The following is a 13,874-nucleotide window of genomic DNA, read 5'->3' as shown; positions in this document are numbered from 1 at the left end:
AAGATGGTAGGGATTCCTGTTTCCTCCTAGGACATGCAGTGAAGTCTAGCCCAATACTCCTGGGGGAATTCTGTGCCAGAATTTGCACAGAATTAATGTTCTGCACAGAATGTCATTTTCCCCCGCAGAATTGGACCTGACAGAGCCCGGCTCCCCAGCTCGCAGTGCGCATGTGTGGGAGGCATGGGAGAGCTGCAGTTCTCGGATTTGCCAGCCCTGCTCGGTCACATGGTGTGGCTAGGCTGCCAGAGCTGGCGGGTTGTGCCCCGCAGGGAAAGGCAGGAGAAACAGCTGGCAGCTGTAGGGAAGGGAGACTGAGGGTAAGAGGGGGCTCTTGCCAGGGGGCGTTAATTGAGCTGTTCTGAGGGCAGCCAAACCTTTAATTTGTACCCCCCCAATATCAGCAGGTATGAATCATCTCTGCCCGGCGGGAAAGTAATGAAGCTGTGTGGAGCTTGGGGGGGCCCTCGGGGTCTGGGGGCACCCCGTGATTGGGCTGTGAGGAAAGGAGGTGCAGGTGTCTGGTCCCACAGCTGGGCTCTGGGGAAGAGTGGATGTAGGTGGTTGAGCCGGGTAGGCCTCACAGCCCCCTCCAATGCTCCCCCAAATATCCCCTCCAATACCCACCAACGGTACTCCCCATCCAGCCCCTCCTTCCCTTCCCCACCCCCAGCAGTGTCATCTGTTTGGAAACTTTAAATTTGGCAACCCTACAGGGGCAGGACAAAAAAACAAGAATCAACTAAAAGACCAGCGGAGCAGAGTTTTTCCCCAAGATGTGCCCAGCTGGCAACTGTGACACACCCAGACTGCAGCGCCCCCCAAAAGCATAATAGAGAAACAAGAACTGGGTTGTCATAGGGGTTTCTTTAACTCTCTACACAGGGAATCTTTTTGTTGTTAATATTGTCACACATATAGAATCATAGGACTGGAAGGGACCTCAAGACGTCATCTCCTCCTGTCCTCTGCATTCATGGCAGGGAAGGGAAGACATACTTGCTGACAGGTATTTTGAAATAAATTTACCAAAATAATTGAAACTGGCATGATTATACTGGGTTATTCTGACAAATAAAATATGCAGAATTTTGCAGAATTTTAAAATACACTGTATTGTGCGCAGAATTTTTAATATTTTGGTGCAGAATTCCCACAGAAGTAGACCACATCAGGAGCCAGTGACAGACTGGGACAGGTATGGCCCAGATGAACAGTCATAGGAAGCTGAAGAACACATCCATGACCCAGATCTCCTGCACACCTTTCACCATGCTTACTCTGAGAAATCAGGCCCCTAAGCAGCACCCTTGAGGTAGGGGTTCCTGTGAGGAATCAGGCCCCAGAGCAGAACTAATCTCCAGGCAGCCTGGTCTGTATAGCGGGCCTGCAGTAGGCTGCCTAATTGGCCATACCACCTGATTAGCTGTGGGGGCCAGCAGCAGTTCACTGGCTGCTCAATGCTAACATCCACCTCTGTGCCTGCTTTCTGTGCTACCTTGTTCTGGCTGCCCCTGCCTTGCTCCCAGACTTGCATCTGTCCTGCCCTTACTCTGAACCCCTGCTAGCCTGCTATCTTCTGTTCCTGCTCTCTGGTTTGACCCTAGGCTTCAGCTTCTGACTACTGATTTCAGCTCTGACTCTAGTTGTCAATTCTTGATGCCCCTTCTCACCACTAGGCTAGACTGCCTTCAGCCAGATCAGCTGACACCTCCACATTAAAACAGAGATGGAATTTTCACCAATTACTGTCCTTCAGCAAAGAACTTCCACCTGCATGGAAGATATGAGCAGCGAAGGAAAGGGCCGGTGTCTGCCTTCATCCGTCACTGGCAGCAAGGGGGAAAGAGGATATTAGGAGAGGTGAACCTATTGTAGAGAAGTCAGAAAATCAGCTGGGCAATGAAGGTTTGGTAAGGACAGCAAAGGCTGATTTGGGGAAGAGCTGGAAAAGTGGTAAGCTGACAAGCAGTCTCCCTTAAAGGATGAAGAGAGGCTATAGATGATGGACATAAGGACTGAAAACTCATACAGTACTGATGAAAACAGCAAGTGGAGAGGGTTGTAGCAACAAGGGATGTGCAGCAGCTGGGAAGGGACTGTGATTCAGAACAGGGTATGAAGGAGTGGAGAAAGTGCTGACCTGAGAAGTGGACACTAATGGTAAAGAGACACAAAAAGGATTGCAGAAATTAGGCGTAGTCGTAAGGGGCATTCAAATTTAGCTGTGCAGATGGGTAGGAGCAGCATGGGTGTAGCCCACAAATTTCTGGAGTTCAACAAACTTTTCACTAAATTAAACTATTACTGAAAAGACTTTTAATCTATTTCTCTGGAAAAACATTGTTTTCTGAACAAGGGCAAACTGATACTACAAATAGCAGCAGTTAAGTATATTACTCAATACAAAGCCAAAAACAATTATACAGAGCCAGCCAATAAGTTCACTGTCCAGAACTATTTTGGGGGGGGGGGGGGGGGGCGGCAAAATCTGACAAACTATTTTTTTAACTGTGTAATAACAGCTCTAAGGCACAAAGCTGAGGAAATTCAGCTGTGAAACGCGCTTTAAAAGGAGATTAGAATAATTTAGTTAGTCCACGTTTAGGGCCTGCTGCAATATTATAATATATACTCCTTTTGCCTTATTTTCATAAATAAGTATGTCAGATGAATCTTATTTTTGGACAGTATCTGCCAACTATGTAGTGAAAAGGTACCTTTTATTACAGAAGAACCAAAATCTGGTGGTTACTCTTTAGAGACAGACCACTATGTGTGGGAAATGTTGTATAAAGAGTCACAGAACAATTGCATAGTCAATTTATTTTGAATTTCAATGTCTTTAATAGACCCCCTTATGTTGGAGATTCTTCAAGAGCCTGGAACTGGAACTTAATACTGCATTTCTTAGCTGCAGCTGCCACGCTGAGAATTCCCTTGTGGAAATGGTGGGAGTAGTAGAGGGGGAACTTGTGCAGCCAACTCCTAGGCCAACACGCTCACCCCCACCTTAGCGTGCAGCACAGCTTGCTGGGGAAGGAAAGGATGATGTTGACTGATTCTCAGATGGCATATGATCTCTTAGGAACTACAGCCAACCACTGTAAGTTAAAACAACCCCTAGGCTGTTCTAACTTTCACTATGGATAAGGTAGTTGCAGTTTGAGAATCAATGAGTTATTCCTTGACATGCCACCTTCTTTTCCCCACATGCCGACCAGATCTTGGCAATTTCTTGAAAATCTTCTTGCCTCTTATTTAACTGAAAATATTTTTTCTGAGTTGGCTAGCTAAATCAATCTACTATGATAATTAATGACTTTCAAATCTTTTGTACATTGCCATTTCTGCAATACTGAGCCTGATAGTGAAAAATCTTCCTACCAAAAAACCACTGATTGGTTTGTGGGAGCAGCAGGGAGAAGAAATCTTTAGCTTCATGGACTCCTCATTTCTTGCTTTCTAAGCTCCAAAATACAGCTGTCAGCCACATGGAAGTCTTTGGACTGTGCCAAAACTATCCCAGGGTGACTGATCATCAGTCAGCCAGAAAAGAAATGCATCCAGTATTGCCCTGAGACTCAGTGAGTTTTCTGACATCTTTTTCCATGACTTTATATATGACAACTAGCCTGTATGGAATCTGTAATTTTGCTTGTGGAACAGGAGTAGTTTTGGGCAGTCACACAGTGCCTAAAACAGCAAAACAATACACTGCCAAGGGCATGTATCCCTAAGGAATGGGTGTATAATCCACAACTGCATAGCCAGGAGGCCCCAAAATGTTTTATAGGCTAGCAGCCATTGAGTATGCTTTCTGTTAGCTCTCCCTTTTCTTAAGCAACAAATGTACTGTATTGTAGCAAGAATTTGCTCTGTGATTTTTATGAAAGTGTAAAGATCCTCTGACGAAGATTTTTGTGTTATTTTGGATAGCTATTGAGAAACAATACATATTCCACTTATTATTCCCTCCCAAAAATAATTTGCTGTAGGATATTTCCATATCTTGTACAACAGATTTCCATTCTCTTCTCTATTTTTTTTTCATTTACAGTAGTGCTGCTTTTTTATGCTAACAGGTACCCAGTATGCGGTACATGCCATTTTGTAATGAATGAGTTTAACTTTTAGGTCAGTGGTAGATCTACTGGTGTTCTGCACAACTTGTTCCACAGTTTGCTGTTAGCAAGGCAGTCTTACTCTTTACTCCACGCTTCCCTTAATTTGCTTGGTGGACATTAGCTGATATAAGGAGAAAGCTACAGACTGGTATCTTTGTTAATATAGCAACATATACCATTAACAAAGTTTGGTTGGGAATGTCAGTTCATTAATTAGTGATGATCTGTTCTATTATTTGCCTTACTTGCAGATATTATTCTGGCTTCTTTCCCAACTGTGTCTTTTTGAACTTTGAAAACGAAAGAAAGCTTATTCTATGGAATAATTGGTTTGTATACTTCATTCCTTTTATTATTTAATTGAGCGACAAGATTTTTCTCTAAAGAACATCAATTATATTTTATATTTATGTAAAGCCTCTTATCCCAAAGCAATTTATCAACTATATACATACAGGAACCTCTGGAGTGGGAGTCAGTGGGAACACAGAACAATGGGATGGAAGGACAAGTATTAATCAGGACACAACAACAAAATCCCTATGCTTTTATTAAAAATACCATGAAATCTTTAAGATCCATATACAGGAGACAGGACCTTAGTTTTTAAGGTCTCATGCAGACACTCAGCTAGTAAACTGCAAGGAACTCAATTAATTCACCTCAGAAAGATGAAGGCCTCCATAAATCTTTCCAGGTTTCATGGATTCCAGAGTTAAGAAGCGACTATGTGAATGGATCAAATAAAGAGTCTCTAATTCATCAGTATCATTAAAAAAATACATTTTATTCTTGCCTAGAGAAAAACAAGCAGTATTCCGTAATTAACTATTTAGCAAAATATCCAAGCCCCCTTCCTCAATTCATAATCCTGGAATATCCGAGGTCTACAGCCACAACCTTCACGTTTTTTCTAAGAGAGCAGGCTTTCTATAGAATTCTACTATCCCCTCACCAAATTTTCTTATAGTGTAACAGCAACCCACTTGCAGTTTCTCCTAATAACAAACCACAATCTCCAATACGTCTAATCTGTTATGTCTTCATTTAGGTCTGTATCAAAAAGATCTCATCTCAGGTTAAACATAATACACATTTGGGCTGATGCCACGTATAGCAGGAGCACCTCACACTAACCTCAGGAGGCCCATTTTACACTGCAAATGAGAAGGCCTATTTATGCCTCCAAATGAGGAGAAGAAAGAGAGAACTCTCCATACTCATACATGCTCACATAGGGAAGGTGGTTAGCACTCCTGTTTTCTTAAGCAAAACAAAACCAAATCCTTATAGTAATATGACTTTCCAGCTACCCTAGGGGAGGGAGAGAAAAGCAGGTCTTCCTCCTCCTCCTATCCCTCTCCAGGACTCCACTTTCAGGGATTCACCAACATCATCACAGTTCGTAATTACAAAGTATACCAAAGCACAGTCCACAGATTCAATTCAACTGTCCCTAAAAGTAAACTTCTGCTCCATCTTTTATCCCATAATCAGATAAAAGTTGTGAGAAAGAGGAATTTATCCCTTCACATTTGGAATCTATGTATTTCAAACCTGTTGTTTAGACTGCCCTGCAGTTCTAAAGACACTGAGTTCACAGTTTTCCCTAAAATGTTAAGGAAGGTGCAGGCAAGCCAATAAACAGTTTCTATGTGCACCCTGAGAGTAGATAAAATCTGGAATTGTTAAATTATTACTTTTGGTATTAATTTGGATGAAGTTAAGGTGAGTAGATAGATGCTTTCAGAGAAGGGAATATATAGGTGCAGAAATAAAAAACGTACACCATTCTTTTTAAGGTAATCCTGGAATTATCCCTAGTTGTGGTATTCCCACGAAGAAATGAGTTAATTAGTTCTTCAGAAAGTGCTTTCCAAGTTTTCATAGTGCTTTTGATTAGGGTTGCCACGCATCCGGTTTTTGACTGGAACGCCTGGTCGAAAATGGACGCTGGGGGCTCTGGTCAGCACTGCCGACCAGGCCATTAAAAGTCCGCTCGGCAGTGCTACGGGTCTAAGGCAGGTTAGTCCCTACCTGTCCTGGCACTGCTCTGTGCCAGCAAGTCCGGCTCCTAGGCAGGGGGGGCCAGGAGCACTGCCCCCACCCTGAGCACCAGGTCTGCACTCCCATTGGCCAGGAACCGCGTCCAGTGGGAACTGGGGGGCGGGAGGGGCAGTGCCTGAGGGCGAGAGCAGCGCACAGAAATTTAAAATGCATTGATGGATCAGGGTCTGTGGTCTTTGGCACATTAAAAGTTTCAATCTGATAAATACAATCTATAGCAATATTTTGATATGGGTATTAATTCTGATTCAATGTGTAACCCTTCTGCCCATCAGAGTTGGCAGCAACAAGGGCCGGGTTCAATATCTAGGGGATCCATTCCAATAACAAAATGCAAACCGGCTCGAGCCCCCACCCAGTGACCTGGGACAAATATATACCACCCCCGCTGGGCGCCTCCAAGAGGCAATACTTCCCCTCTCGCAAGCACATAGTCTGAGTGTAGCAAAAAGCCTTTTAATAACAGAGAGAAACAATGTGGCATTATGTTGGGGAAACACCACCAACAGGATTCATAACACAACCCATGAGCAAAAAAAAACCACCCCAAGCAAATTGGGGCATGCCCCTTTCCCTCGGGTTCTTGAGTCCCAGCACCCAAACGTCTCTTGAGTCCAGCAATCCACAAATCACCCAAAGTCCAAAAAGTCCAGCCCCAGAGTTCAAAAGTTCATCTGCATAGTGTTACTCCCCAGTCTGGCTAAAATGTGCCTGTGTGTGGGGGAAAGGGGTAAGGGGCACCTTACGTGTCCTGAAGCTGACTGCCCCACAGGGCTCTGCTCTGCTACGCTGTCTCACGAACAGCTCTGCTCCACCACGACCGGCTCTGCTCTGCACAGCTCGCCGTCTCACGAACACACCGCTGTCTCACGGATGGCTCCGCTCCACCACGACCGGCTCCACTCCGCACAGCTCGCCATCTCACGAACAGCTCTGCTCAGCTCGCCGTCTCACGAACACGCCGCTGTCTCACGAACGGCTCCGCTCCACCACGACCGGCTCTGCTCTGCACAGCTCGCTGTCTCACGAACGGCTCCGCTCTGCACAGCTTGCCGTCTCACGAACAGCTCTGCACAGCTCGCCGTCTCACGAACACACCGCTGTCTCACGGATGGCTCCGCTCCACCACGACCGGCTCCACTCCGCACAGCTCGCCGTCTCACGAACACACCGCTGTCTCACGGACTGCTCCGCTCCACCACGACCGGCTCTGCTCGGCACAGCTCGCTGTCTCACAAACAGCTCTGCTCAGCTCGCTGTCTCACGAACGGCTCCGCTCTGCACAGCTCGCCGTCTCACAAACAGCACCACTGCACGCTAGATCTTCCGGCTCCCCACTACTTGACACAGTGCTCAGTGATTTCAGCTCTCAGTGATTTCAGCTCATAGTAGTGGGGGCCTTAGTGCTGGTGCACCATAAGGCCAACGTGAATGCAGCCCAATACCTGTAGCAAGACTCTTAATAGACCCAAAATTAGCTCTGACATTCCACAGTGGAGAGAGACAGAGGTGCAATTGGTGCTTCAGGCCCTCACAAAGGGGCCCACACCACCAGGTACTAATACCTGTCTCAAGTCTCTCTCAATTCACACAGTTTTGGAACCCATGACCCTTGCCTAGCGAGTGCTACTCAGTTGATGGTGAGTCCCTCCATCATAACAAAAGGCCAAGTACAGTTCCAAGCACAGTTCCCATAATCAGGGTAATAACAATTTACTCTTCCCGCCCCAATAACAAAGACACTGGGGATCCCACAACAGCTGAAGTGACCATTTGGGCAGCTATGGCCTCAGTCTAGGCGGGGTGGGTGTGCCTATGCAAATGAGATCGGCCCCTGAAGTTTTTTTTCCACAACTTGCCACACCTCACCACCAGATGTCAGGGTGGAGCTCATCCTGATACTGCTTACATCCTCCCCCCAGCCGAGAATTTGTCGTCCCGACAAATCACACGCCCTTTATACCAACTCATTGGTTTCCTCCAAAGGGCCTCAGGAAGCCCACTTTAGCTTCCACAAGCCTGTGTGCTAAATGTATTGGCTCCTCACTAGTCACCCCAGGTGCATCATAAGTTAACCGTTTCACTGGTCTTATCACCCTGTCTCGTCTATTGAGACTCTCTGTTGCCGAGGTAGGGGGAACATCCTCTTGAGTGACGGATGGAGAGGCTTCCCTGGAGGGTCCCTCGGCTACTGGCGTAGGCCCCTGCACTCCTAGTTCTAATGCTGGAGGGTTCAAGGTGCCCAGGGCATCCTCTACCTGTGTGTCTCCACTGTCCAATAACCTGTGTGTGTCATCACAGGGGGGTCTCATCAGCGGCACCGGGGTGTCAGAAAGGGGCCTAAATAATTCCGCCATGGGGTTTAGGGCGGAAGAGGGAAAACTCTCGTTTGGTTCAGCTGATCGAGACTGAAATCTTGTCTCCATCCCAGGATACACCAGGGTTGTGTCTTCCTCCTCAGACTCACTCTCAGATGTGCAGAATAGGGGTAAGTTAGCTGCAGGGGGCCCGCTGTCTGTTTTGGATGGCGGCTTGGGTCTAGCACCTCTGTTCTGCCCGGCTGCCCTGTCGTGGCCCGTCTCATAAGGGATGCTTACCAATTCCCCCACAGGGAGCAAAAGGTTTCTATGCACCGTCTTTATTTGCCCTGGGCCGTCTTCAGGTTTGATCTTGTAGACCGGCAGATCTCCCAGCTTTTCCATCACCAGGTAAGGTATTGCCTTCCATCTGTCAGCTATCTTGTGTTTGCCAGCAATACCCAAATTTCGCAGCAGGACTCTGTCCCCCGGCTGGAGCTCCTGCGAACGCACTCTAGCATCATATAGATGTTTGTTGCGGTCTGCGTTCTTCCGAGCCGCAGCGGTAGCTAAGCGATAAGCATCCTGCAGCTTTTCTCTTAGTCGGGATACATATTGCTGGTGAGTTTCATAGCTATCTCCATCCTCTGATACACCAAAGCACAAGTCTATGGGTAATCTTGGTTCTCGCCCAAACATCAAGAGATATGGGGTGACTCCCGTAGCATCGTTCTTTGTGGCATTGTAGGCATGCACCAGAAATGCGACATGCTGGCTCCAGGTTGCCTTCTGCTCTGGTCGCAAAGTTCCCAACATATCTAATAGGGTTCGGTTGAACCTCTCTGGCTGAGGATCACCTTGGGGGTGATAAGGCGTTGTCCTAGACTTTTTAATTCCTGCTGTCTTCAGCACCTCCTTCAGAAGGTGACTCTCAAAATCCCGCCCCTGATCAGAGTGTATCCGAGCCGGGAATCCATAGACTGAGAAATATTTGTCCCACAATACTCGAGCGACGGTGGTGGCCCTCTGATCACGTGTGGGATATGCCTGTGCATACCGCGTAAAATGGTCAGTCACTACTAGAATGTTCCCAACATTCCTCTTGTCTACCTCTACAGACAAGAAATCAATGCATACCAATTCCAAAGGTTTGTTGCTGGTGATGTTCTTGAAATATGCAGCCCTCGTGGGCAGAGTTTTCCTTTGAACACATCGAGCGCAAGTCTCACATTTCCTGCGAACATCTTCAGCCATTCGGGGCCAATAGAACCTACTACGAATAAGTTCCAGGGTCCTCTCCATCCCTAAATGCCCAAAGTCATCATGCAGAGCCCTCATGGCCAGGGCTCTGTACTTTTTTGGCAGCACTAGTTGTGCTCGTTGGTTTTGTAAAGGGTCAGTGGTCATTCGGTGTAGCACTCCCTGAATCAGTTTTAGTTTGGTCCATTCTCTCAATAGTAGTTTACCCTCCGGGTTAGGTGGGACAACCGCAGCTGGGCTTCGCCCCTCCCTTTTGGCAAGTAGTGTATCACGAATGTCAATATCTTGCCGCTGGGCTTCTTGCCAGTCCGCCGCATTGAGCATGGGCAAAGGAGATTGGTCCAATGCAATATAGTTCACTGAAGCAGAAGGCATGCATTCAGGGGGCAGGCCCAAAGCTTCTGCAACACATCCCTGAAGGCTCTCACGGGCCTCTGGCTCTCGGCGACTCACACTGCAAATAGCTCTCACTCCATCTGTGGGTATCACCGCAACTTCTGGAGCCTGTGGACGCCTGGACAATGCATCTGCATCTACATTGCTTCTCCCTGATCGGTACTGAATGCTGAACTCATAGCTAGCCAAGGCAGCTACCCATCTCTGCCCTGTAGCATCCAGCTTAGCACTTGTTAACACATAAGTCAGTGGATTGTTGTCTGTCCACACCTGGAACTGAGCACCATACAAGTAGTCTCGAAATTTCTCAGTGATGGCCCATTTCAGGGCCAAAAATTCTAGCTTGTGGGTGGGATAGCGAGTTTCACTATCAGACAATCCTCGGCTGGCAAAGGCTACAGGTTTACGTTTGCCTTCCACTTCCTGGTACAGGACTGCTCCCAGACCCTCCAAACTGGCATCAGTATGCAGGATAAAGGGTTTGCTTGGGTCAGCAAAAACTAGGACTGGAGCATGAGTTAGGCAAGTAATGATTTCTCGAAAAGCCCTTTCACATCTCTCATCCCACCGTGGCCCAAATGGTTCAAATGGGCCATAGTGTCTCTGCACAGGGGGCTTTGGAGACCTCCCCTTATTCTTGGACTTAGATTTGTTCTTGCTGGACTGATGTCCCCTGGTGAGATCGTTCAGAGGCTTTACAATCGTAGCATAGTTTTTCACAAATCTGCGGTAGTAGCCACTAAATCCGAGAAAGGTCTTGAGTTCTCTGTAGTTACTGGGACGTGGCCATGTAGTGAGTGCTTCTATTTTATCAGGATCAGTACTCACACCCTCTTGGGACACGATGTGACCCACATACTTCACTGAGGTTCTGCAGAACTGGCATTTGTCAATTGAAAGCTTCAGACCATAATCCTCCAACCTATCAAGCACTTTAAGAAGTCTTTCTTCATGCTCCTCTAAGGTTCTTCCAAACACAATCAGGTCATCCAAATAAACTAACACTTGCAGTAAATTCATGTCTCCCACAACTTTCTCCATGAGACGTTGAAAGGTGGCAGGTGCTCCAGAAATCCCTTGGGGCATGCGTTCGAACTGATAAAACCCTAATGGGCAGATGAAGGCTGTCTTCTCCTTATCTTCTTCTCCCAGAGGGATCTGGTAGTATCCACTTCGAAGATCCAACACAGAGAACCACTGGCTTCCCAGCAAACAGTCTAAGGCATCTTGCACTCGAGGCATAGTGTACTGGTCGACCACAGTACGGCTGTTTAGGGTGCGGTAGTCAATACACATCCGAATTTTCCCATTCTTTTTACGGACTACCACAATGGGTGAGGCGTATGGGCTGCGGGACTCTCTAATGATGCCATTCGCAGCCAGCTCCTGAAGATGATGTCGCACATCTTCCATCTCAGAGAGAGCAATCTTCCTAGATCTCTCCCTGAAAGGTCGAGAGTCATGGAGTCTGATATTGTGCTCTACTCCTTTTGCACATCCCACATCCCACTCATGCAGTGAGAACACCTTGGATCTTTCACAAAGTTTCTTCCTCAGGCGATCTTTCCAGTCCTCGGATACTGGTGAATCTCCAAAGTCAAACTTTGCTGGGTCTATTGTGGGAACTTGAGTTTCACACTGGGGTTTTACAATCGACTCAGGCTCAAAGAGGTCTGCTATCTTTTGTCCTTGCTTCACAACAACATCACGACTCGTTTCATTAGCAATCAGTATAGTCACCCTTTCCTGGGCTTCAGCAGGTAGGGTTATGACTCCACTGGGGACCAGCACTCCTTCAGGGAGCTCTCCTCCCATCGGCTGCTCTATCATTGCTAACGTCCCTTTACTGCCTTTCAGACAGGTACTCATGACAAGCACTTCTTGCTCCGTCCTTGCAGGCACTACTAAGGGGGTCGTGCCCGCGTACTTCAGTGCCCCAAGCGGTAGCTCAGATGTCTCCCTTTTAGAGCTCTCAATTTTCCTATAGGCTTCAGCACAAAGCGTATGGATCATCAGGGTATTCAGGTACTGGTCCCCAGCCCGCCTTCTGCAGTAATCCGCGAGTACCTTGAAGAGACTGGAGTTGGTCCCTATCAGCACAGACATATCAGAGGTCCCTTTAGGGTCAGGGCATATTAAGGCAGCTGTGTCTACCTCTTCTCTTACCCCAGCAACCTCCTCTGGGAATTCCAGGTGCACTATGACATACCCTTGGTAGGGGTATTCATCCATGCTGAGGCCACACAGGCCAAGGCCAGTCAGTGGCTGTATAGGCAGGTGCCTAAGCATCTGCTGGTAGAATGACTGAAATATAATAGTCACTTGAGATCCAGTGTCAAGCACTGCTTTACACTCCACCCCTTCAATCCTCACCGTGACCTCTGCTCGAGGCCCTATCAGTCCTGCGGGGATCCCAGCTGGACAGTCTTTTCTGGGGGAATCTTCAAATCCTGCAGACCTGGGGGGTCCCCGTCCCCAGACCCTCTGGCAGCTACCGGATCTCTCCCAACTGATCCTCAGCTTTCCATACACCAAGGAGGGGTTTTCTTCATTACGGCACTTGGCAGCACCGTGTCCATCCTGACCACATCGGTAGCAGAAGAATTGACCTTTCCCCCTTCGCCTGGGTGGGATGGTGGCTCTAAGTGCGGGCTTCTCAATTGCCACCGGTTGAGGCTTCTTATTCCTGGAAGTCTTAACTTGGTCAATGGTACTTTGCAGCTCAGCTATCCGTTCCGTCAGGACCTGCATTTGTTGGGCAAGTTCCTCTCTGGTGCTCACCATCAGGCCAACGTGAATGCAGCCCAATACCTGTAGCAAGACTCTTAATAGACCCAAAATTAGCTCTGACATTCCACAGTGGAGAGAGACAGAGGTGCAATTGGTGCTTCAGGCCCTCACAAAGGGGCCCACACCACCAGGTACTAATACCTGTCTCAAGTCTCTCTCAATTCACACAGTTTTGGAACCCATGACCCTTGCCTAGCGAGTGCTACTCAGTTGATGGTGAGTCCCTCCATCATAACAAAAGGCCAAGTACAGTTCCAAGCACAGTTCCCATAATCAGGGTAATAACAATTTACTCTTCCCGCCCCAATAACAAAGACACTGGGGATCCCACAACAGCTGAAGTGACCATTTGGGCAGCTATGGCCTCAGTCTAGGCGGGGTGGGTGTGCCTATGCAAATGAGATCGGCCCCTGAAGTTTTTTTTCCACAACTTGCCACACCTCACCACCAGATGTCAGGGTGGAGCTCATCCTGATACTACATTTTCTAAATCTAACTTTTTTTAATAGTGCCTACTGCTTCAAGGCATATCATCTCCATACCTACCTTTTTAATTAATTTTTCCCATCCTATAATTCCTTTGATATTACTATCTTGCCTTAAAGCTATGCCTGAGAGAACAGATAGTCTGGCTGTTATGGCAGTAGACTGGAAGATGTGGGTTTAATTCCTGGCACAAGCATCCTGTGTAATCTTGGACAAGTTACTTTCTGTCCCTCAGTTCTCCATTTGTAAAATGGGGATAATAATCTCCTGATTCACAAGCACATTGTTTCTTAGATGCTACAGTGATGATGGCAATTTAAGTACCCAGATGGATAGATAGAATTAAAATATCGAGCCATGAAGGAAAGAGTAGGCAACCATATCATATAGGGGAGAATTTATGTGGAGGCCCTTTGTTAAAATATTGGCGGTATATTACTGCTCCATCGTC

General features: G+C 47.2%; 1 protein-coding gene across 3 annotated transcripts in view; it reads right to left on the bottom strand.

The window, feature by feature from the left end:
* FBXL13 (F-box and leucine rich repeat protein 13) overlaps positions 1-13,874 on the bottom strand; it is a 177,235-nt gene that overhangs the window by 65,068 nt on the left and 98,293 nt on the right. The window lies entirely within an intron of this gene.

The sequence above is a fragment of the Chelonia mydas genome, chromosome 1 (assembly GCF_015237465.2).
Source record: "Chelonia mydas isolate rCheMyd1 chromosome 1, rCheMyd1.pri.v2, whole genome shotgun sequence".
Lineage (NCBI taxonomy): Eukaryota > Metazoa > Chordata > Testudines > Cheloniidae > Chelonia > Chelonia mydas.
The sequence above is the reverse complement of the archived record's forward strand: the minus strand, read 5'-3'. Positions and strand labels throughout refer to the sequence as shown.